We start from the raw sequence: 23,312 nt of genomic DNA, 5'->3' as shown, positions 1-23,312 counted from the left end.
GAGTATATGTGCTTCAGACTTCCATTGTCTGAGAGAAATTGCGCCCCTACAGGTGCAATTACCGGACTTTTACTTTCACTTTTAAATCGGTTAATAATACACATAAATAGTTAGATTTAATTCACACTGACAAGCTAAACCAACATATCTGATTATTACCGGTTCAGGGCTCAAGGATAAATTATTTCTGGCCAGAGATACGTGAGAAATAGGAGAGATGAATCACCGCTGTGATCACGAGCGTCTGGAGTAAAGAGCTCAGAATAACGAATTTATTCCTGTTTTAAAGCTTTTAAAAATAAATTATTACAGCGATATCACACAATCAACCAATTAGAACACACCAAGAGCTAAATTCAGATGTTTTTGAACTGTTTGTGTGAAAATGAAATATTTGTGGCTGCCTATCTGAAATCACCGCTCCGATCAGCGCGTACAGTGTCGAGCTCAAAACAAACGAATTTATTCTTGTTTAAGAGCTTTTTTAAATAAAATATTACCACAAATGCACACAATAAACCCATTGTAACACAACAAGAGCTAAATGCAGGTGTTTGTGACCAGTTTAAGTGTGCAAGACTATTTGAAAGCGCGACTGGCAGAATAACATTTCTCTCGAGCTGCAGGTTTCTGCATTTCGTCGTACGAACGAACACATAACGGACAAGATTATTTCAAAATAGCTTGGCGAATATAAACGAAAACAGCTGTCTTTCTGTCTTCAATTTTAATCTATATAAAAAAGGAAACTCATTCGACTTGGCTGCTTTTTTAATGTGTGCGTATTTATTTATTTACCTTTTTATACATTTTGTATAATTTCATAGTTTGTGTATTACAATTATAAAAACAAAAATAAATTTAGCCACTCACATAGAAATAGCTTAGGCCTTATCCTTCTCTGACAGTTTTAGGGATTTTTAAAAATCCTAAAAAAAAAAAATTATTTGTGCTGCAAATAATAATTTCAAACTCATTTGATACTGACCTATGACATCCTGTGACATTATATTTATTTGAATTTACATAATCTCATGGATGTAACAGTAAATCTGTTCAGCTCACAGATCAATACTAAGCTGTAATGCAAGCAGAACTTTCACAAATGCTTATGAGTCATTTAAGGATTTGATAACACTGTAAAATAATGTCTAATTTGTTAACATTAGCAAATGCATTGATAACACTTTATAATAACTGCACTCATTAGTAAATAGTCAGTTCATGCTTTATAAAGCCTTGTCCCAACATTAATAGTCAGTAGTAAGCAGTTTATAAATACAGCTATAAATAGCTTGTCCTTGGTTTATAAGCACATTTATTAAAAAGGAGAGTAAAGGGTCAGTTATCTTCCTATGAAAAATAAAAGATAAAAATAAACAAACAACAACACAGATTGATACAGAACTCAGAAATTTTATTGTGGATTTATGATAAAATCAGCCTGTAAATGAATTCATACTCCTCCTCATACTACTCCATACTGCTTTTTCAACATGATGCCAATATACTGAGATGTTAAATTGTGAATGGGTTTAGGATAGCTTAAATGGTGTTGCCATAGAGATTTATTAAAGTAACATAAAAAAATACAATAGTTATTTTACTATATCTTTAAAATTTTTCATTCTAACTCTTCATAATTTTTTATATAAGTAGAAGTCATCATTTGAAGGAAGCACAGTAAGTTTCATAGCTTTATCATTTTCAAGAGCCAGCATAAAATTAAAACTATCATAACTTATAAATCAAGCTTGCAATTCTTAGTACCAATAATGGTCACCAGAGGGAGCTATAGGATTACTTTTAAATAATTATTGTAGAAACGAGTATGATTTAAATCATTTATAGAAATCTTTAAAAAAAAAAAAAAAATGAATTGTATGTATTTTACTGATAAAATGACCCTCACTTAATTAGAATAACATGCTGAAGTATTGTGAACTGTATATTAAGAATAATTCTTTATAGGCTTTATGGACAGATACGTTTTGAGTGACTCTTGAAAGTTCAGCACCACATCCTCTTTTACCACTGTTTAAAGAAATAATCTTACACAACAGGTGTGAATGAATTTTGGATAGCTTGCATGGTTTTGTCGTGGTGATTTTTTGAAATAATAGTAAAAAAGGAACCAGTAAATGTCTTTTTATTTTTTTAAAGTGCAGCTTCTAAACACTTCAAAAAAATGTACACATAGAAGACCAGTCATTCTGAGGCATATTTCCTCAGAATGACTGGTCTCATGACCATAGTTTCATGACTATTCAACACTATATGGATGATAGAAAATTAAAAAACTATCATACATCTGATGTCACTCAGTTCCATTGTCACTGTGGGTAATGTGTGTGTGTGTGTGTTAAGTGAATTAGGTGTGAATCTATCAGGGTGCATTTAGTCTCCAGCGCCAACATTTTACAGAACTGCCACTTTCCTGGAGTCTCCAGAATTACTCGGTGTCAGGCTCTGAGAGATTTAAGATTCCAAAAAATGATTTAATTAGAATACCATGAAGTATTGTGAAATACTATATATTAAGACTTTATATATAGGCTTAATGAACAGATTAGAGTGACTCGTGAAGGACCAGCACCACCTCCTCTTGTCCGATGGTTTGAGGAATATATCTTCCAGAATCTGGGATTTAGATTTAGGAGCTCTTTTTTATTCCACCTCCTTTCCTGAAAGTCTGTCTTGCAGAATTGACTAAAAATTAATCTTCACATTAATTCCTAATTATTTTGTAATTCTTTTTGTCAGTTCTTCTTGACCTGTTTTTTTCTTCTTCTTTTCTGACCTCATGACCCAGTCAGCATTTTTTGTACAATGGTCAAGTCTTAACTTATCCATTTCTGTATTGCATTTGTGTTTGATATTTCTCATGGGTATTTCATAATTTTCGACTTTACAGTTTGAGTTAAAACTCTATTTTAGCGCATTTCATCTGTAAAAGAAAACAAGCCTAATAATTCTACACATATGAATATAAGGAGTTTTTCTCTTCCAGCTTTCCTGGACTATTGTATAGCACTCATAAATGATTAAATAAAAAATAATGGTAGTTATTAAGATTGATATGGTTTGGAATTGGTAAAATGTACTTGGAAAAAAATCACGATAAAACAATTTTTTTCATGTTTAAGTTTGGAATATTAACTGACATGAATGAATGCTATATAAATATTGTTCGTGTTAACATAATGTTTATAAATGAAATCTTATTGTACAGTGTTACTAAAGTTATATATATATATATTGTTCTGTGAATGTGATTTTAAAGTCTAGATGATTCGGATTAACCCTTTAACTGCCGTATCCTTTAAAACCTCACTGCCAGAGGGATATTGTGAATGCATGTGCCCGCTGGGCACAGTTTACCTGATGCCACGGGGGGGTTATGGCATTGGTGGCTTGAGCCCGCCATCGCTGCTTGCAGCTATATTTATTATTATTATTCTTCTTCTTCTCCAAAATGAATCGCATTTTTGAGGGCCTAAACATGCTCGAAAAGTCATGAAACTTTGCACACACCTCAGAACTGGCGAAAATTTACGTCTGATATGGGTTTCAGAAGTGGGTGTGGCAAAATGGCTCAACAGCGCCACCTATACACGTTCAACGGTGTGCGCCTCGAGCTACGTTTCATGTACATGTATGAAAATCGGTATACACATGTAACTCTCCAATACCTACAAAAAAGTCTCTTGGAGCAAAATCCGAAACCCAACAGGAAGTCGGTAATTACTAATATTATGAGCAAATTTTGTGTCATTTTTGTCATTTCCATGCGTTGTATTTTAACAAACTCCTCCTAGAGATTCACTCAGATCAACACCAAATTTGGTATGCCTAATCTGAAGGCCTTTGCGATGTTAAATTGCGAAGCTTTTGAGTTTTCGTTAATGGGCGTGTCCTTGGCGGCCTGGCGAATTTCGATGATTCGCCATGAAACAGGAAGTTGCTATAACTCAGACATACAATGACCAATCTGCCCCAAACTTCACATGTTTGATGAGTCTCCTGACCTGAACAGATTGACATGCCCATATTCAGTTATAGTCATAGCGCCACCTATTGGCAACAGGAAGTGAAATATTTTACACTGCGATGAACTACTCCTAGAAATTTTATGACATCAATGTATTTTTTGTGGTCAGTCTAATCTAAAGCCCTGTGCGATGTTAAGTTGTGAAGATCTTGAGTTTTCGTTAAAAGGCGTGTCCATGGCGCCGTCACGAAGTTCGATGTCTCGCCATAGGAATAAAAGATGTTATAACTCAGGCATAAAATGTCCGATCTTCCCCAAACTTCACATGTGTGATAAGAGTCCTGGCCTGAACACATCTGAAGGCCAAAATTCCATCAGGTGTGGCAAAATGGCTCGATAGCGCCACCTATACACTTTCAACAGAGTGCGACTCTAGCTATGTTTCACGTACATGTACAAAAATCGGTATACACATGTAACACAGCAATACCTACAAAAAAGTCTCTTCACACGAAATCCGAATCCCAACAGGAAGTCGGTTATTTAGAATTTTCTCTGCAAAATTGGCGTTGTTTTTGCCATTTTCAAGGGTTGTACTTTAACGAACTCCTCCTACAGATTTATTCAGATCAACACCAAACTTGGTCAGTTAAATCTAAAGGGCTTTACGATGTTAAATTGCGAAGATCTTGAGGTTTCGTTAAAGGGCGTGTCCATGGCGGCCTGACAAATTTCAATGTTTCGCCATGAAAAAGGAAGTTACTGTAACTCAGTCATACAATGTCCAATCTGCCCCAAACTTCACATGTTATATAAGACTTCTGCCCTTAACAGATCTACATGCCCATATTCAGTTATAGTCATAGCGCCACCTGCTGGCAACAGGAAGTGACATGTTTTACGCTGCGACAAACTGCTCCTAGAAATAGTATGACATTAATTTTTATTTTTTTTTGTGGTCAGTCTAATATAAAGGCATGTGCAATGCTAAATTATGCAGATCTTGTTTTTTTTTAAAGGGCGTGTCCATGGCGCCATGACAAAATTTGTTGTCTCGCCACAGTAAAGGAAGTTGTTGTAACTCAGCCATAAAATGTTCGATCTTCCCCAAACTTCACATGTTCGATAAGAGTCCTGCCCTGAACACAACTGAAGGCCAATATTCCATTATAAGGATAGTGCCACCTGCTGGCAACAGGAAGATTGGCACATATATGGAATAACTTTGATTTATTCCACTTATATTTATGAGTTTAAATGCATATTTCTCACCGCTCACCTATTTACTAAAGCCACTCGCTGCCGGTGAGCCCGGGTGCGAGGGCCCGTTCATCGCTGCTTGCAGCTTTAATTAGGGCTCAAGCCCAAAGGGCGAGAGGCCTATTGTTTTCCTTAGGATAATTTTTTATTATTATTATTATTATTTTTTTTTTTTTTTTTTTTTTCCAACGTCTCGGGGGCTTTTGGGGCCCTTAACGTGCTTAAAAAGTCTTGAAAATTGGCACACAGATTGGAACCTGCGGCCATTAGGGCCGGGCAGAGACTGATACACGGGCGTGGCACAGGGGCTCTACAGCGCCCCCTGGAATATGGAGGGCCATATATCATACATTCTTGCTCGTAGACGTATGAAACTCGGTACACATATAAATCTCATCAATCCAAACAACTTTTGTATTGCATATCATAGGCTCCGCCCAACAGGAAGTTGGCTATTTAGGGTTTAGTATTCAAATTTTTCGTCAAAGTTGTGGGGGCTTTTGGGGTCCTTAACATACTCAAAAACTCTTGAAAATTTGCGCACACTTTGGAATCTGTGGCCTTTAGGAGCCTTCAGAGGCTGGGACCCGGACGTGGCACAGGGGCTCTACGGCGCCCCCTGGAACACAGTCAAAAATTTTGATGTATAGCTCTCACATACTTGCACATATTCATATGAAACTCAGTACACATATAGATCTCATCGTGCCGAACAACTTTCGTATTGCATGTCATAGGCTCCACCCAACAGGAAGTCAGCTATTTAGAGTTATGTAAAAAGCGCATGCTCTAGAATTTGAAATACTTGTCATAGGATTTTTTCTCGATTGCCGCCAAACTCGGTCAACATGATCTCAAGACACTGGGGATGAAAAATTGCCAGGGGATTTTTGATATCTCGAAAGGTTTGCTCGTGGCGAGGCGTTGAAATTATGGCGAGAAATGAGAAACAGGAAGTGTCTAATACCGTCCACATACATTTCCTGATTTTAATCAAACTTCATCAGATTATTCGTTGTATGATGTCGATCGCATATATGTGACTATTAGGAGTCAAAGTTATAGCGCCACCAACTGGCAGAAGGAAGTGTGTCATTTTCAAAATGATTTGAATTCAGCATCTTATTATTACTCGATTTGCTTCAAACTTCATCAGAATAATGTTAAAACACAGCCGATATAAATCTGCAAGGGGGATATTGATATCTAAAAAATTGTTGGCGTGGCAACATGTCAAACTGGAATACTTCCCAGGTGATTTTGAGGCAAATAACATACTTAGAATTTCACAAAACTCTGAACACACATCAGTATTTCTGATAGGAACTTAAATTGTGAATGGATTTTGGATAGCTTGAATGGTTTTGCCGTGGTGATTTTTTAAAATGACCTTACAAAGGGAATCATTATTGTATTTTTAAATTGCAGCTTCCAAACACGTCAAAGAATTTTTTCATACAGATGAAAAAGTCATTCTGAGGAAATATGCATAGTTTCACGACTTTACAACACTGTATGGATAACAGAAAATTAAAAAAACTGTCAGACATCTCATCTCACTCTGTCCCTCTGTTTGAGTATATGTGCTTCAGACTTCCATTGTCTGAGAGAAATAGCGCCCCTACAGGTTCAATTCCCGGACTTTTACTTTCACTTTTAAATCGGTTAAAAATACAAACAAATACTTAGATTTAATTCACACTGACAAGCTAAACCAACATATCTGATTATTACCGGTTCAGGGCTCATGGATAAATTATTTCTGGCCAGAGATACGTGAGAAATAGGAGAGATGAATCACCGCTGTGATCACGAGCGTCTGGAGTAAAGAGCTCAGAGAAAACGAATTTATTCCTGTTTTAAAGCTTTTAAAAATAAATTATTACAGCGATATCACACAATCAACCAATTAGAACACACCAAGAGCTAAATTAAGATGTTTTTGAACTGTTTGTGTGAAAATGAAATATTTGCAGCTGCCTATCTGAAATCACCGCCTCCGATCAGCGCGTACAGTGTCCAGCTCAAAACTAACGAATTTATTCTTGTTTAAGAGCTTTTTTAAATAAAATATTACCACAAATGCACACAATAAACCCATTGTAACACAACAAGAGCTAAATGCAGGTGTTTGTGACCTGTTTAAGTGTGCAAGACTATTTGAAAGCGCGACTGGCAGAATAACATATCTCTCGAGCTGCAGGATTCTGGCTTTCGTCGTACGAACGAACACATCACGGACAAGATTATTTCAAAACACATAATAGCTTGGCGACTATAAACGAAAACAGCCACGTGAACATAAACTGGATCTACTGGATTTGAATATTAAAGTGACCACATTTACCACTTGCTTCTGTCTTCAATTTTAATCTATATAAAAAAGGAAACTCATTCGACTTGGCTGCTTTTTTAATGTGTGCGTATTTATTTATTTATCTTTTTATACATTTTGTATAATTTCATAGTTTGTGTATTACAATTATAAAAACAAAAATAAAATTAGCCACTCACATAGAAATAGCTTAGGCCTTAACCTTTTTCTGACAGTTTTAGGGATTTTTAAAAATCCTAAAAAAACTTTTTTTGTGCTGCAAATAATAATTTCAAACTCATTTGATACTGACCTATGACATCCTGTGACATTATATTTATTTTAATTTACATAATCTCATGGATGTAACAGTAAATCTGTTCAGCTCACAGATCAATACTAAGCTGTAATACAAGCAGAACTTTCACAAATGCTTATGAGTCATTTAAGGATTTGATAACACTGTAAAATAATGTCTAATTTGTTAACATTAGCAAATTCATTGATAACACTTTATAATAACTGCACTCATTATTAAATAGTCAGTTCATGCTTTATAAAGCCTTGTCCCAATATTAATAGTCAGTAGTAAGCAGTTTATAAATACAGCTATAAATAGCTTGTCCTTGGTTTATAAGCACATTTATTAAAAATGAGAGTAAGTTATCTTCCTATGAAAAATAAAAGATAAAAATAAACAAACAACAACACAGATTGATACAGAACTCAGAAATTTTATTGTGGATTTATGATAAAGCCTGCAAATGAATTCATACTCCTACTCATACTACTCCATACTCCTTTTTCAACATGATGCCAATATACTGAGATGTTAAATTGTGAATGGGTTTAGGATAGCTTAAATGGTGTTGCCATAGAGATTTATTAAAGTAACATAAAAAAATACAATAGTTATTTTACTATATCTTTACAATTTTTCATTCTAAATCTTCATAATTTTTTATATAAGTAGAAGTCCTCATTTGAAGGAAGCACAGTAAGTTTCATAGCTTTATCACTTTCAAGAGCCAGCATAAAATTTAAACTATCATAACTTATAAATCAAGCTTGCAATTCTTAGTACCTATAATGGCCACCAGCGGGAGCTATAGGATTACTTTTAAATAATTATTGTAGAAACGAGTATGATTTAAATCATTTATAGAAATCTTTAAAAAAAAAATGAATTGTATATATTTTACTGATAAAATGACCCTCACTTAATTAGAATAACAAGCTGAAGTATTTTGAACTGTATATTAAGAATAATTCTTTATAGGCTTTATGGACAGATCACGTTTTGAGTGACTCTTGAAGGTTCAGCACCACATCTTCTTTTACCACTGTTTAAAGAATTAATCTTACAGAATAGGTGTGAATGAATTTTGGATAGCTTGAATGGTTTTGCCGTGATGTTTTTTGAAATAATAGTAAAAAAGGAACCAGTAAATGTCTTTTTATTTTTTTAAAGTGCAGCTTCTAAACACTTTAAAAAAAAAATGTACACATAGAAGACCAGTCATTCTGAGGCATATTTCTTCAGAATGACTGGTCTCATGACCATAGTTTCATGACTATACAACACTATATGGATGATAGAAAATTAAAAAAAAACTATCATACATCTGATGTCACTCAGTCCCACTGTCACTGTGGGTAATGTGTGTGTGTGTGTGTGTTAAGTGAATTAGGTGTGAAACTATCAGGGTGCATTTAGTCTCCAGCGCCAACATTTTACAGAACTGCCACTTTCCTGGAGTCTCCAGAATTACTCGGTGTCGGACTCTGAGAGACTTAAGATTCCAAAAAATGATTTAATTAGAATACCATGAAGTATTGTGAAATACTATATATTAAGTCTTTATATATAGGCTTTATGCACAGATTAGAGTGACTCGTGAAGGACCAGCACCACCTCCTCTTGTTCGATGGTTTGAGGAATATATCTTCCAGAATCCAGGATTAAGATTTAGGAGCTCATTTTTATTCCACCTCCTTTCCTGAAAAGTCTGTCTTGCAGAATTGACTAAAAATTAATCTTCACATTAATTACTAATTATTTTGCAATTCTTTTTGTCAGTTCTTCTTGACCTGCTTTTTTCTTCTTCTTTTCTGACCTCATGACCCAGTCAGTATTTTTTGTACAATGGTCAAGTCTTAACTTATCCATTTCTGTATTGCATTTATGTTTGATATTTCTCATGGGTATTTCATAATTTTCGACCTTACAGTTTGAGTTAAAAGTCTATTTTAGCGCATTTCATCTGTAAAAGAAAACATGCCTAATAATTCTGCACACATGAATATAAGGAGTTTTTCTCTTCCAGCTTTCCTGGACTATTGTATAGCACTCATAAATGATTAAATAAAAAATAATGGTAGTTATTAAGATTTATATGGTTTGGAATTGGTAAAATGTACTTGGAAAAAAATCACAATAAAACAATGTTTTCATGTTTAAGTTTGGAATATTAACTGACATGAATGAATGCTATATAAATATTGTTCATGTTAACATAATGTTTATAAATGAAATCTTATTGTACAGTGTTACTAATATATATATTGTTCTGTGAATGTGATTTTAAAGTCTAGATGATTCGGATTAACCCTTTAACTGCCGTATCCTTTAAAACCTCACTGCCAGAGGGATATTGTGAATGCATGTGCCCGCTGGGCACAGTTTACCTGATGCCACCGGGGTGGCAATGGCATTGGTGGCTTGAGCCCGCCATCGCTGCTTGCAGCTATATTTAGGGCTCAAGCCTGGAGGGCGAGAGCCCTATTGTTTTCCTTAGGATTATTTGTTATTAGGGCTCAAGCCCAAAGGGCGAGAGGCCTATTGTTTTCCTTAGGATTATTTTTTATTATTATTATTTTTTTTTTTTTTTTTTTCAACGTCTCGGGGGCTTTTGGGGCCCTTAACGTGCTTAAAAAGACTTGAAAATTGGCACACAGATTGGAACCTGCGGCCATTAGGGCCGGGCAGAGACTGATACACGGGCGTGGCACAGGGGCTCTACAGCGCCCCCTGGAATATGGAGAGCCATATATCATACATTCTTGCTCGTAGACGAATGAAACTCGGTACACATATAAATCTCATCAATCCAAACAACTTTTGTATTGCATATCATAGGCTCCGCCCAACAGGAAGTTGGCTATTTAGGGTTTAGTATTCAAATTTTTCGTCAAAGTTGTGGGGGCTTTTGGGGTCCTTAACATACTCAAAAACTCTTGAAAATTTGCGCACACTTTGGAATCTGTGGCCTTTAGGAGCCTGCAGAGGCTGGGACCCGGGCGTGGCACAGGGGCTCTACGGCGCCCCCTGGAACACAGTCAGAAATGTTGATGTATAGCTCACACATACTTGCACATATTCATATGAAACTCAGTACACATATAGATCTCATCGTGCCGAACAACTTTCGTATTGCATGTCATAGGCTCCACCCAACAGGAAGTCAGCTATTTAGAGTTATGTAAAAAGCGCATGCTCTGGAATTTGAAATACTTGTCATAGGTTTTTTTCTCGATTGCCGCCAAACTTGGTCAACATGATCTCAAGACACTGGGGATGAAAAATTGCCAGGGGATTTTTGATATCTCGAACGGTTTGCTCGTGGCGAGGCGTTGAAATTATGGCGAGAAATGAGAAACAGGAAGTGTCTAATACCGTCCACATACATTTCCTGATTTTAATCAAACTTCATCAGATTATTCGTTGTATGATGTCGATCGCATATATGTGACTATTAGGAGTCAAAGTTATAGCGCCACCAACTGGCAGAAGGTAGTGTGTCATTTTCAAAATGATTTGAATTCAGCATCTTATTATTACTCGATTTGCTTCAAACTTCATCAGAATAATGTTAAAACACAGCCGATATAAATCTGCAAGGAGGATATTGATATCTAAAAAATTGTTGGCGTGGCAACATGTCAAACTGGAATACTTCTCAGGTGATTTTGAGGCAAATAACATACTTAGAATTTCACAAAACTCTGAACACACATCAGTATTTCTGATAGGAACTTAAATTGTGAATGGATTTTGGATAGCTTGAATGGTTTTGCCGTGGTGATTTTTTTAAATGACCTTACAAAGGGAATCATTATTGTATTTTTAAATTGCAGCTTCCAAACACGTCAAAGAATTTTTTCATACAGATGAAAAAGTCATTCTGAGGAAATATGCATAGTTTAACGACTTTACAACACTGTATGGATAACAGAAAATTAAAAAACTGTCAGACATCTCATCTCACTCTGTCCCTCTGTTTGAGTATATGTGCTTCAGACTTCCATTGTCTGAGAGAAATTGCGCCCCTACAGGTTCAATTCCCGAACTTTTACTTTCACTTTTAAATCGGTTAAAAATACAAATAAATACTTAGATTTAATTCACACTGACAAGCTAAACCAACATATCTGATTATTACCGGGTTCAGGGCTCATGGATAAATTATTTCTGGCCAGAGATACATGAGAAATAGGAGAGATGAATCACCGCTGTGACCACGAGCGTCTGGAGTAAAGAGCTCAGAGAAAACGAATTTATTCCTGTTTTAAAGCTTTTAAAAATAAATTATTACAGCGATATCACACAATCAACCAATTAGAACACACCAAGAGCTAAATTCAGATGTTTTTGAACTGTTTGTGTGAAAATGAAATATTTGTGGCTGCCTATCTGAAATCACCGCCTCCGATCAGCGCGTACAGTGTCGAGCTCAAAACAAACGAATTTATTCTTGTTTAAGAGCTTTTTTAAATAAAATATTACCACAAATGCACACAATAAACCCATTGTAACACTACAAGAGCTAAATGCAGGTGTTTGTGACCTGTTTAAGTGTGCAAGACTATTTGAAAGCGCGACTGGCAGAATAACATATCTCTCTCGAGATGCAGGATTCTGCCTTTCGTCGTAAGAACGACCACATAACGGACAAGATTATTTCAAAATACATAATAGCTTGGCGAATATAAACGAAAACAGCCACGTGAACATAAACTGGATCTACTGGATTTGAATATTAAAGTGACCACATTTACCACTTGCTTCTGTCTTCAATTTTAATCTATATAAAAAAGGAAACTCATTCGACTTGGCTGCTTTTTTAATGTGTGCGTATTTATTTATTTACCTTTTTATACATTTTGTATAATTTCATAGTTTGTGTATTACAATTATGAAAACAAAAATAAATTTAGCCACTCACATAGAAATAGCTTAGGCCTTAACCTTTTTCTGTCAGTTTTAGGGATTTTTAAAAATCCTAAAAAAAACTTATTTGTGCTGCAAATAATAATTTCAAACTCATTTGATACTGACCTATGACATGTTCAGCTCACAGATCAATACTAAGCTGTAATGCAAGCAGAACTTTCACAAATGCTTATGAGTCATTTAAGGATTTGATAACACTGTAAAATAATGTCTAATTTGTTAACATTAGCAAATTCATTGATAACACTTTATAATAACTGCACTCATTAGTAAATAGTCAGTTCATGCTTTATAAAGCCTTGTCCCAATATTAATAGTCAGTAGTAAGCAGTTTATAAATACAGCTATAAATAGCTTGTCCTTGGTTTATAATTAGAATACCTAGAATAATTAGAATACCATGAAGTATTGTGAAATACTATATATTAAGACTTTATATATAGGCTTTATGAACAGATTAGAGTGACTCGTGAAGGACCAGCACCACCTTCTCTTGTCCGATGGTTTGAGGAATATATCTTCCAGAATCTGGGATTAAGATTTAGGAGCTCATTTTTATTCCACCTCCTTTCCTGAAAGTCTGTCTTGCAGAATTGACTAAAAATTAATCTTCACATTAATTCCTAATTCTTTTGCAATTCTTTTGTCAGTTCTTCTTGACCTGTTTTTCTCTTCCAGCTTTCCTGGACTATTGTATAGCACTCATAAATGATTAAATAAAAAATAATGGTAGTTATTAAGATTGATATGGTTTGGAATTGGTAAAATGTGCTTGGAAAAAAAACACAATAAAACAATGTTTTAATGTTTAAGTTTGGAATATTAACTGACATGAATGAATGCTATATAAATATTGTTCATGTTAACATAATGTTTATAAATGAAATCTTATTGTAAAGTGTTACTAAAGTTATATATATATATATATATATATATATATATTGTTCTGTGAATGTGATTTTAAAGTCTAGATGATTCGGATTAACCCTTTAACTGCCATATCAAGTTCAAGTTCTAGTTCAAGTTCAATTTATTTGTATAGCGCATTTACAACAGCCTCCTGGCTGACCAAAGTGCTTTAACATAAGAGCAAGAATATTACACATACATAAAAATAGACCAGACAAAAAATTTAAAACCACCCATTTCAAAATGTAGCATAACACAGTAGTCAGTACACTAAGGAAAATAAAAAAGTTTTTAGCAAAGATTTAAAAATAGACAAGGAAGGGGCCAGTCTGATCTCTAAAGGCAGGGTATTCCAGAGTCGTGGCCCAGCCACTGCAAATGCACGCTCCCCTCTACGCTCCCCTCTATCCTTTAAAACCTCACTGCCAGAGGGATATTGTGAATGCATGTGCCCGCTGGGCACAGTTTACCTGATGCCACCGGGGTGGTGATGGCATTGGTGGCTTGAGCCCGCCATCGCTGCTTGCAGCTATATTTATTATTATTTTTCTTCAAGGTTTCGGGGGCTTTTGGGGCCCTTAACATGCTTAAAAAGTCTTGAAAATTGGCACACACATTGGAACCTGCGGCCATTAGGGCCGGGCAGAGACTGATACACGGGCGTGGCACAGGGGCTCTACAGCGCCCCCTGGAATACTGAGGGCCATATATCATACATACTTGCACGTAGACACACGAAACTCGGTACACATGTAGATCTCATCAAACCAAACAACTTTTGTACTGCATGTCATAGGCTCCGCCCAACAGGAAGTTGGATATTTAGGGTTTAGTATTCATATTTTTCGTCAAAGTTGTGGGGGCTTTTGGGGTCCTTAACATACTCAAAAACTCTTGAAAATTTGCGCACACTTTGGAATCTGTGGCCTTTAGGAGCCTGCAGAGGCTGGGACCCGGGCGTGGCACAGGGGCTCTATGGCGCCCCCTGGAACACAGTCATAAATGTTGATGTATAGCTCACACATACTTGCTCGTATTAATATGAAACTCAGTACACATATAGATCTCATCGTGCTGAACAACTTTCGTACTGCATGTCATTCGGCTCCGCCCAACAGGAAGTCAGCTATTTAGAGTTATGTAAAAAGCGCATGCTCTGGAATTTGAAATACTTGTCATAGGTTTTTTTGCCGATTGCCACCAAATTCGGTCAACATGATCTCAAGACATTGGGGATGAAAAATTGCCAGGGGATTTTTGATATCTCGAACGGTTTGCTCGTGGCGAGGTGTTGAAATTATGGCGAGAAATGAGAAACAGGAAGTGTCTAATACCATCCACATACATTTCCTGATTTTAATCAAACTGCATCAGATTATTCGTTGTATGATGTCGATCGCATATATGTGACTATTAGGAGTCAAAGTTATAGCGCCACCAACTGGCAGCAGGAAGTGTGTCATTTTCAAAATGATTTGAATTCAGCATCTTATTTTTACTCGATTTGCTTCAAACTTCATCAGAATAATGTTAAAACACAGCCGATATAAATCTGCTGGGGGGATATTGATATCTAAAAATATTGTTGCCGTGGCAACAAGTTAAACTGGAATAATTCTCAGGTGATTTTGAGGCATATAACATGCTTAGAATTTCATCAAACTCAGAACACATATCAGTATTTATGATAACTAGACACTGGCAAAAGTTCATAAGAGGGCGTGGAAGAGGCACTCTATAGCGCCACCTTTTGTCAAAAGTGGCGGGGTTAGTTTTAGGTACAGACACCAAACTCGGTACAAAAATTTTTCTTATCAAGACGGACAACTTTCTAATTCACAGTCATCAGCTACGATCAACAGGAAGTCAGCTATTTTGATTTGAATGTGGATTTTTTTTTACATTTAGCTGTGAATTAATGCATACTGCTCAGAGGAGAGTAACACTATACACACCAAACTTTGTCTACATGATGCCAAAATATTTTAAACAACTTAAATTGCCAATGGATTTTGGATAGCTTAAACGGTTTTGTCGTGGTGATTTTTTTAAATGACAGTAAAAATGGAATTATTAATTTTCCTGCATTTTTAAATTCCAAACACTTCAAAACCTTTTTTCGTACAGAAAAAAAGTCATTCTGAGTAAATATGGATAGTTTCACGACTTTACAACACGGGTAACAGAAAATTAAAAAACTGTCAGACATCTCATCTCACTCTGTCCCTCAGTTTGAGTATATGTGCTTCAGACTTCCATTGTCTGAGAGAAATAGCGCCCCTACAGGTTCAATTCCCGGACTTTTACTTTCACTTTTAAATCGGTTAAAAATACAAATAAATACTTAGATTTAATTCACACTGACAAGCTAAACCAACATATCTGATTATTACCGGTTCAGGGCTCATGGATAAATTATTTCTGGCCAGAGATACGTGAGAAATAGGAGAGATGAATCACCGCTGTGACCACGAGCGTCTGGAGTAAAGAGCTCAGAAAAAACGAATTTATTCCTGTTTTAAAGCTTTTAAAAATAAATTATTACAGCGATATCACACAATCAACCAATTAGAACACACCAAGAGCTAAATTCAGATGTTTTTGAACTGTTTGTGTGAAAATGAAATATTTGTGGCTGCCTATCTGAAATCACGCCTCCGATCAGCGCGTACAGTGTCGAGCTCAAAACAAACGAATTTATTCTTGTTTAAGAGCTTTTTTAAATAAAATATTACCACAAATGCACACAATAAACCCATTGTAACACCACAAGAGCTAAATGCAGGTGTTTGTGACCTGTTTAAGTGTGCAAGACTATTTGAAAGCGCGACTGGCAGAATAACATATCTCTGGAGCTGCAGGATTCTGGCTTTCGTCGTACGAACGAACACATCACGGACAAGATTATTTCAAAATACATAATAGCTTGGCGAATATAAACGAAAACAGCCACGTGAACATAAACTGGATCTACTGGATTTGAATATTAAAGTGACCACATTTACCACTTGCTTCTGTCTTCAATTTTAATCTATATAAAAAAGGAAACTCATTCGACTTGGCTGCTTTTTTAATGTGTGCGTATTTATTTATTTACCTTTTTATACATTTTGTATAATTTCATAGTTTGTGTATTACAATTATAAAAACAAAAATAAATTTAGCCACTCACATAGAAATAGCTTAGGCCTTAACCTTTTTCTGTCAGTTTTAGGGATTTTTAAAAATCCTAAAAAAAACTTATTTGTGCTGCAAATAATAATTTCAAACTCATTTGATACTGACCTATGACATCCTGTGACATTATATTTATTTGAATTTACATAATCTCATAGATGTAACAGTAAATCTGTTCAGCTCACAGATCAATACTAAGCTGTAATGCAAGCAGAACTTTCACAAATGCTTATGAGTCATTTAAGGATTTGATAACACTGTAAAATAATGTCTAATTTGTTAACATTAGCAAATTCATTGATAACACTTTATAATAACTGCACTCATTAGTAAATAGTCAGTTCATGCTTTATAAAGCCTTGTCCCAATATTAATAGTCAGTAGTAAGCAGTTTATAAATACAGCTATAAATAGCTTGTCCTTGGTTTATAAGCACATTTATTAAAAAGGAGAGTAAAGGGTCAGTTATCTTCCTATGAAAAATAAAAGATAAAAATAAACAAACAACAACACAGATTGATACAGAACTCAGAAATTTTATTGTGGATTTATGATAAAATCAGCCTGTAAATGAATTCATACTCCTCCTCATACTACTCCATACTCCTTTTTCAACATGATGCCAATATACTGAGATGTTAAATTGTGAATGGGTTTAGGATAGCTTAAATGGTGTTGCCATAGAGATTTATTAAAGTAACATAAAAAATACAATAGTTATTTTACTATATCTTTAAAAATTTTCATTCTAACTCTTCATAATTTTTTATATAAGTAGAAGTCCTCATTTGAAGGAAGCACAGTAAGTTTCATAGCTTTATCATTTTCAAGAGCCAGCATAAAATTAAAACTATCATAACATATAAATCAAGCTTGCAATTCTTAGTACCTATAATGGCCACCAGAGGGAGCTATAGGATTACTTTTAAATAATTATTGGAGAAACGAGTATGATTTAAATAATTTATAGAAATCTTTCAAATAAAATAATATGTATTTTAGGAATTTTACTGATAAAATGACCCTCACTTAATTAGAATAACAAGCTGAAGTATTGTGAACTGTATATTAAGAATAATTCTTAATAGGCTTTATGGACAGATCAGTTTTAAGTGACTCTTGAAGGTTCAGCACCACATCCTCTTTTACCACTGTTTAAAGAATTAATCTTACAGAACAGGTGTGAATGAATTTTGGATAGCTTGAATGGTTTTGTCGTGGTGATTTTTTGAAATAATAGTAAAAAAGGAACCAGTAAAAAAAAGTGCAGCTTCTAAACACTTCAAAAAAATGTACACATAGAAGACAAGTCATTCTGAGGAAATATGCATAGTTTCATGACTATACAACATTATATGGATGACAGAAAATTAAAAAACATACATCTGATGTCACTCTGTCCCTCTGTCACTGTGTGTGTGTGTTTGTGTGTGTTTTAAGTGAATTAGGTGTGAAACTATCAGTGAGCATTTAGTCTCCAGCGCCAACATTTTACAGAACTGCCACTTTCCTGGAGTCTCAGAATTACAATGTGTCAGGTTCTGAGAGATCTAAGATTCCAAAAAATTATTTAATTAGAATACCATGAAGTATTGTGAAATACTATATATTAAGACTTTATATATAGGCTTAATGAACAGATTAGAGTGACTCGTGAAGGACCAGCACCACCTTCTCTTGTTCGATGGTTTGAGGAATATATCTTCCAGAATCTGGGATTAAGATTTAGGAGCTCATTTTTATTCCACCTCCTTTCCTGAAAGTCTGTCTTGCAGAATTGACTAAAAATTAATCTTCACATTAATTCCTAATTCTTTTGCAATTCTTTTGTCAGTTCTTCTTGACCTGTTTTTCTCTTCCAGCTTTCCTGGACTATTGTATAGCACTCATAAATGATTAAATAAAAAATAATGGTAGTTATTAAGATTGATATGGTTTGGAATTGGTAAAATGTGCTTGGAAAAAAATCACAATAAAACAATGTTTTAATGTTTAAGTTAAATGCTATATAAATATTGTTCATGTTAACATAATGTTTATAAATGAAATCTTATTGTAAAGTGTTACTAAAGTTTTATATATATATATATATATATATATATATATATATATATATATATATATATATATATATATATTGTTCTGTGAATGTGATTTTAAAGTCTAGATGATTCGGATTAACCCTTTAACTGCCATATCAAGTTCAAGTTCTAGTTCAAGTTCAATTTATTTGTATAGCGCATTTACAACAGCCTCCTGGCTGACCAAAGTGCTTTAACATAAGAGCAAGAATATTACACATACATAAAAATAGACCAGACAAAAAATTTAAAACCACCCATTTCAAAATGTAGCATAACACAGAAGTCAGTACACTAAGGAAAATAAAAAAGTTTTTAGCAAAGATTTAAAAATAGACAAGGAAGGGGCCAGTCTGATCTCTAAAGGCAGGGTATTCCAGAGTCGTGGCCCAGCCACTGCAAATGCACGCTCCCCTCTACGCTCCCCTCTATCCTTTAAAACCTCACTGCCAGAGGGATATTGTGAATGCATGTGCCCGCTGGGCACAGTTTACCTGATGCCACCGGGGTGGTGATGGCATTGGTGGCTTGAGCCCGCCATCGCTGCTTGCAGCTATATTTAGGGCTCAAGCCTGGAGGGCGAGAGCCCTATTGTTTTCCTTAGGATTATTTGTTATTATTATTTTTCTTCAAGGTTTCGGGGGCTTTTGGGGCCCTTAACATGCTTAAAAAGTCTTGAAAATTGGCACACACATTGGAACCTGCGGCCATTAGGGCCGGGCAGAGACTGATACACGGGCGTGGCACAGGGGCTGTACAGCGCCCCCTGTAATATGGAGGGCCATATATCATACATACTTGCACATAGACATACGAAACTCGGTACACATATAGAACTCATCAATACAAACAACTTTCGTATTGCATATCATAGGCTCCGCCCAACAGGAAGTTGGCTATTTGGGGTTTATTATTCATATTTGTCGTCAAAGTTGTGGGGGCTTTTGGGGTCCTTAACATATTCAAAAACTCTTGAAAATTTGCGCACACTTTGGAATCTGTGGGCTTAAGGAGCCTGCAGAGGCTGGGACCCGGGCGTGGCACAGGGGCTCTATGGCGCCCCCTGGAACACAGTCATAAATGTTGATGTGTAGCTCACACATACTTGCACGTATTAATATGAAACTCAGTACACATATAGATCTCATTGTGCCAAAAAACGTGCGTATTGCATGTCATAGGCTCCGCCCAACAGGAAGTCAGCTATTTAGAGTTATGTAAAAAGCGCATGCTCTGGAATTTGATATACTTGTCATAGGTTTTTTACTCGATTGCCACCAAACTCGGTCAACATGATCTCAAGACATTGGGGATGAAAAATTGCCAGGGGATTTTTGATATCTCGAACGGTTTGCTCGTGGCGAGGCGTTGAAATTATGGCGAGAATTGAGAAACAGGAAGTGTCTAATACCATCCACATACATTTCCTGATTATAATCAAACTTCATCAGATTATTCGTTGTATAATGTCGATTGCATATATGTGACTATTAGGAGTCAAAGTTATAGCGCCACCAACTGGCAGCAGGAAGTGTGTCATTTTCAAAATGCTTTGAATTCACCATCTTATTTTTACTCGATTTGCTTCAAACTTCATCAGAATAATGTTAAAACACAGCCGATATAAATCTGCTGGGGGGATATTGATATCTAAAAATATTGTTGCCGTGGCAACATGTTAAACTGGAATACTTCTCAGGTGATTTTGAGGCATATAACATGCTTAGAATTTCATCAAACTCAGAACACATATCAGTATTTATGATAACTAGACACTGGCAAAAGTTCATAAGAGGGCGTGGAAGAGGCACTCTATAGCGCCACCTTTTGTCAAAAGTGGGGGGGTTAGTTTTAGCTACAGACACCAAACGCGGTACAAAAATTGTTCTTATCAAGACGGACAACTTTCTAATTCACAGTCATCAGCTACGATCAACAGGAAGTCAGCTATTTTGATTTGAATGTGGATTTCTTTTTACATTTAGCTGTGAATTAATGCATACTGCTCAGAGGAGAGTAACACTATACACACCAAACTTTGTCTACATGATGCCAAAACATTTTAAACAACTTAAATTGCCAATGGATTTTGGATAGCTTGAACGGTTTTGTCGTGGTGATTTTTTTTAAATGACAGTAAAAATGGAATTATTAATTGTCCTGCATTTTTAAATTCCAAACACTTCAAAACCTTTTTTCATACAGAAAAAAAAAGTCATTCTGAGTAAATATGGATAGTTTCACGACTTTACAACACTGTATGGATAACAGAAAATTAAAAAAACTGTCAGACATCTCATCTCACTCTGTCCCTCTGTTTGAGTATATGTGCTTCAGACTTCCGTTGTCTGAGAGAAATTGCGCCCCTACAGGTGCAATTACCGGACTTTTACTTTCACTTTTAAATCGGTTAAAAATACAAATAAATACTTAGATTTAATTCACACTGACAAGCTAAACCAACATATCTGATTATTACCGGTTTAGGGCTCATGGATAAATTATCTCTGGCCAGAGATACGTGAGAAATAGGAGAGATGAATCACCGCTGTGATCACCAGCGTCTGGAGTAAAGAGCTCAGAATAACGAATTTATTCCTGTTTTAAAGCTTTTAAAAATAAATTATTACAGCGATATCACACAATCAACCAATTAGAACACACCAAGAGCTAAATTCAGATGTTTTTGAACTGTTTGTGTGAAAATGAAATATTTGTGGCTGCCTATCTGAAATCACCACCTCCAATCAGTGCGTACAGTGTCGAGCTCAAAACAAACGAATTTATTCTTGTTTAAGAGCTTTTTTAAATAAAATATTACCACAAATGCACACAATAAACCCATTGTAACACAACAAGAGCTAAATGCAGGTGTTTGTGACCCGTTTAAGTGTGAAAGACTATTTGAAAGCGCGACTGGCAGAATAACATATATCTCTCGAGCTGCAGGATTCTGGCTTTCGTCGTACGAACGAACACATCACGGACAAGATTATTTCAAAATACATAATAGCTTGGCGAATATAAACGAAAACAGCCACGTGAACATAAACTGTTGAGAAATAAATCTGAAGTGGATCTACTGGATTTTAATATTAAGTGACCGCATATACCAGCTGCTTCTGTCTTCAATTTTGATCTATATAAAAAATGAAACTCATTCATCTTGGCTGCTTTTTTTAATGTGTGTACGTATTTATTTATTTATTTATTTATTATTTTGCTCTAACAAGAATTAATCTATATTTAATTAAATCAATTACATTTTATTTTACATTTGATTTGTCCATTTCTGCATCTAAACGCCTAAAAACCTAAAACATGCTCTATTATACTATTGTTAGCAATTTCTTTATCGTCCAATTTATCTGGTGTACACACTTTTATTTTCATAATAAACTTGTTTGTTAGATTATACACAGTTACAGTGGTCTATGATAAATATTGACAGGTTTAATTCAAGCTGTTTAGAATGATTGCAGTAGGCAAATTTTTTGAAATGTAAATAAAAAATAAATAAATAAATAAATAAATAAATAAAAAACATTGGAAAAGAATAACTGTTGTACATTTTTATACATTTTGTATAATTTCATAGTTTATGCATTATAGTTATAAAAACAAATAAATTTAGCCACTCACATAAAATCTTATAGGCCTTATCCTTTTCTGACAGTTTTAGGGATTTTTAAAAATCCTAAAAAACCTTATTTGTGCTGCAAATAATAATTTCAAACTCAAACAGTAAATATTCAGTTCATGCTTTATAAAGCCTTGTCCCAATATTAATAGTCAGTAGTAAGCAGTTCATAAATACAGCTATAAAAAGCTTGTTCTTGGTTTATAAGCACATTTATTAAAAAGGAGAGTAAAGGGTCAGTTATCTTCCTATGAAAAAAAAAAAAAAAAAAAAAAAAAAAAAACAACAACACAGATTGATACAGAACTCAGAAATTTTATTGTGGATTTATGATAAAATCAGCCTGTAAATGAATTCATACTCCTCCAAGAAGACACAAGTTCACAGCAAACTTTTTTAACATGAAGCTAATATACTGAAGATGTTAAATTGCGAATGGGTTTAGGATACCTTAAATGGTGTGGCCATAGCGATTTATTAAAGTAACATAAAAAAATACAATCGTTATTTTACTATATCTTGAAAATTTTTCATTCCAACTCTTCATAATTTTTTATATACGTAGAAGTCATCATTTGAAGGAAGCACAGTAAGTTTCATAGCTTTATCATTTTCAAGAGCCAGCATAAAATTAAAACTATCATAACTTATAAATCAAGCTTGCAATTCTTAGTTCCAATAATGACCACCAGATGGAGCTATAGGAT

At 35.0% G+C, this 23,312-nt stretch overlaps 1 protein-coding gene and 1 long non-coding RNA gene across 11 annotated transcripts in view; one reads left to right on the top strand and one right to left on the bottom strand.

The window, feature by feature from the left end:
* Positions 1–23,312, top strand: part of LOC127949660 (uncharacterized) — a 170,722-nt gene that overhangs the window by 107,833 nt on the left and 39,577 nt on the right. The window lies entirely within an intron of this gene.
* LOC127949673 (uncharacterized) overlaps positions 1–23,312 on the bottom strand; it is a 170,816-nt gene that overhangs the window by 130,053 nt on the left and 17,451 nt on the right. For 4 of the 8 annotated variants that reach the window (XR_008152414.1, XR_008152415.1, XR_008152409.1 and 1 more), the window contains exons 1-2: positions 13,460–17,341; positions 2,677–2,774 (exon numbers count right to left, since the gene is read on the bottom strand). This is a non-coding gene — a long non-coding RNA (uncharacterized LOC127949673). Of the gene's footprint in view, positions 1–2,676; positions 2,775–13,459; positions 17,342–18,729; positions 18,871–23,312 lie in introns of those variants that run through there. The other 4 variants (XR_008152412.1, XR_008152410.1, XR_008152416.1 and 1 more) reach the window with 2 other exon arrangements.

The sequence above is a fragment of the Carassius gibelio genome, chromosome B1 (assembly GCF_023724105.1).
Source record: "Carassius gibelio isolate Cgi1373 ecotype wild population from Czech Republic chromosome B1, carGib1.2-hapl.c, whole genome shotgun sequence".
Lineage (NCBI taxonomy): Eukaryota > Metazoa > Chordata > Actinopteri > Cypriniformes > Cyprinidae > Carassius > Carassius gibelio.
This window is presented reverse-complemented; position numbering and strand designations above follow the sequence as displayed.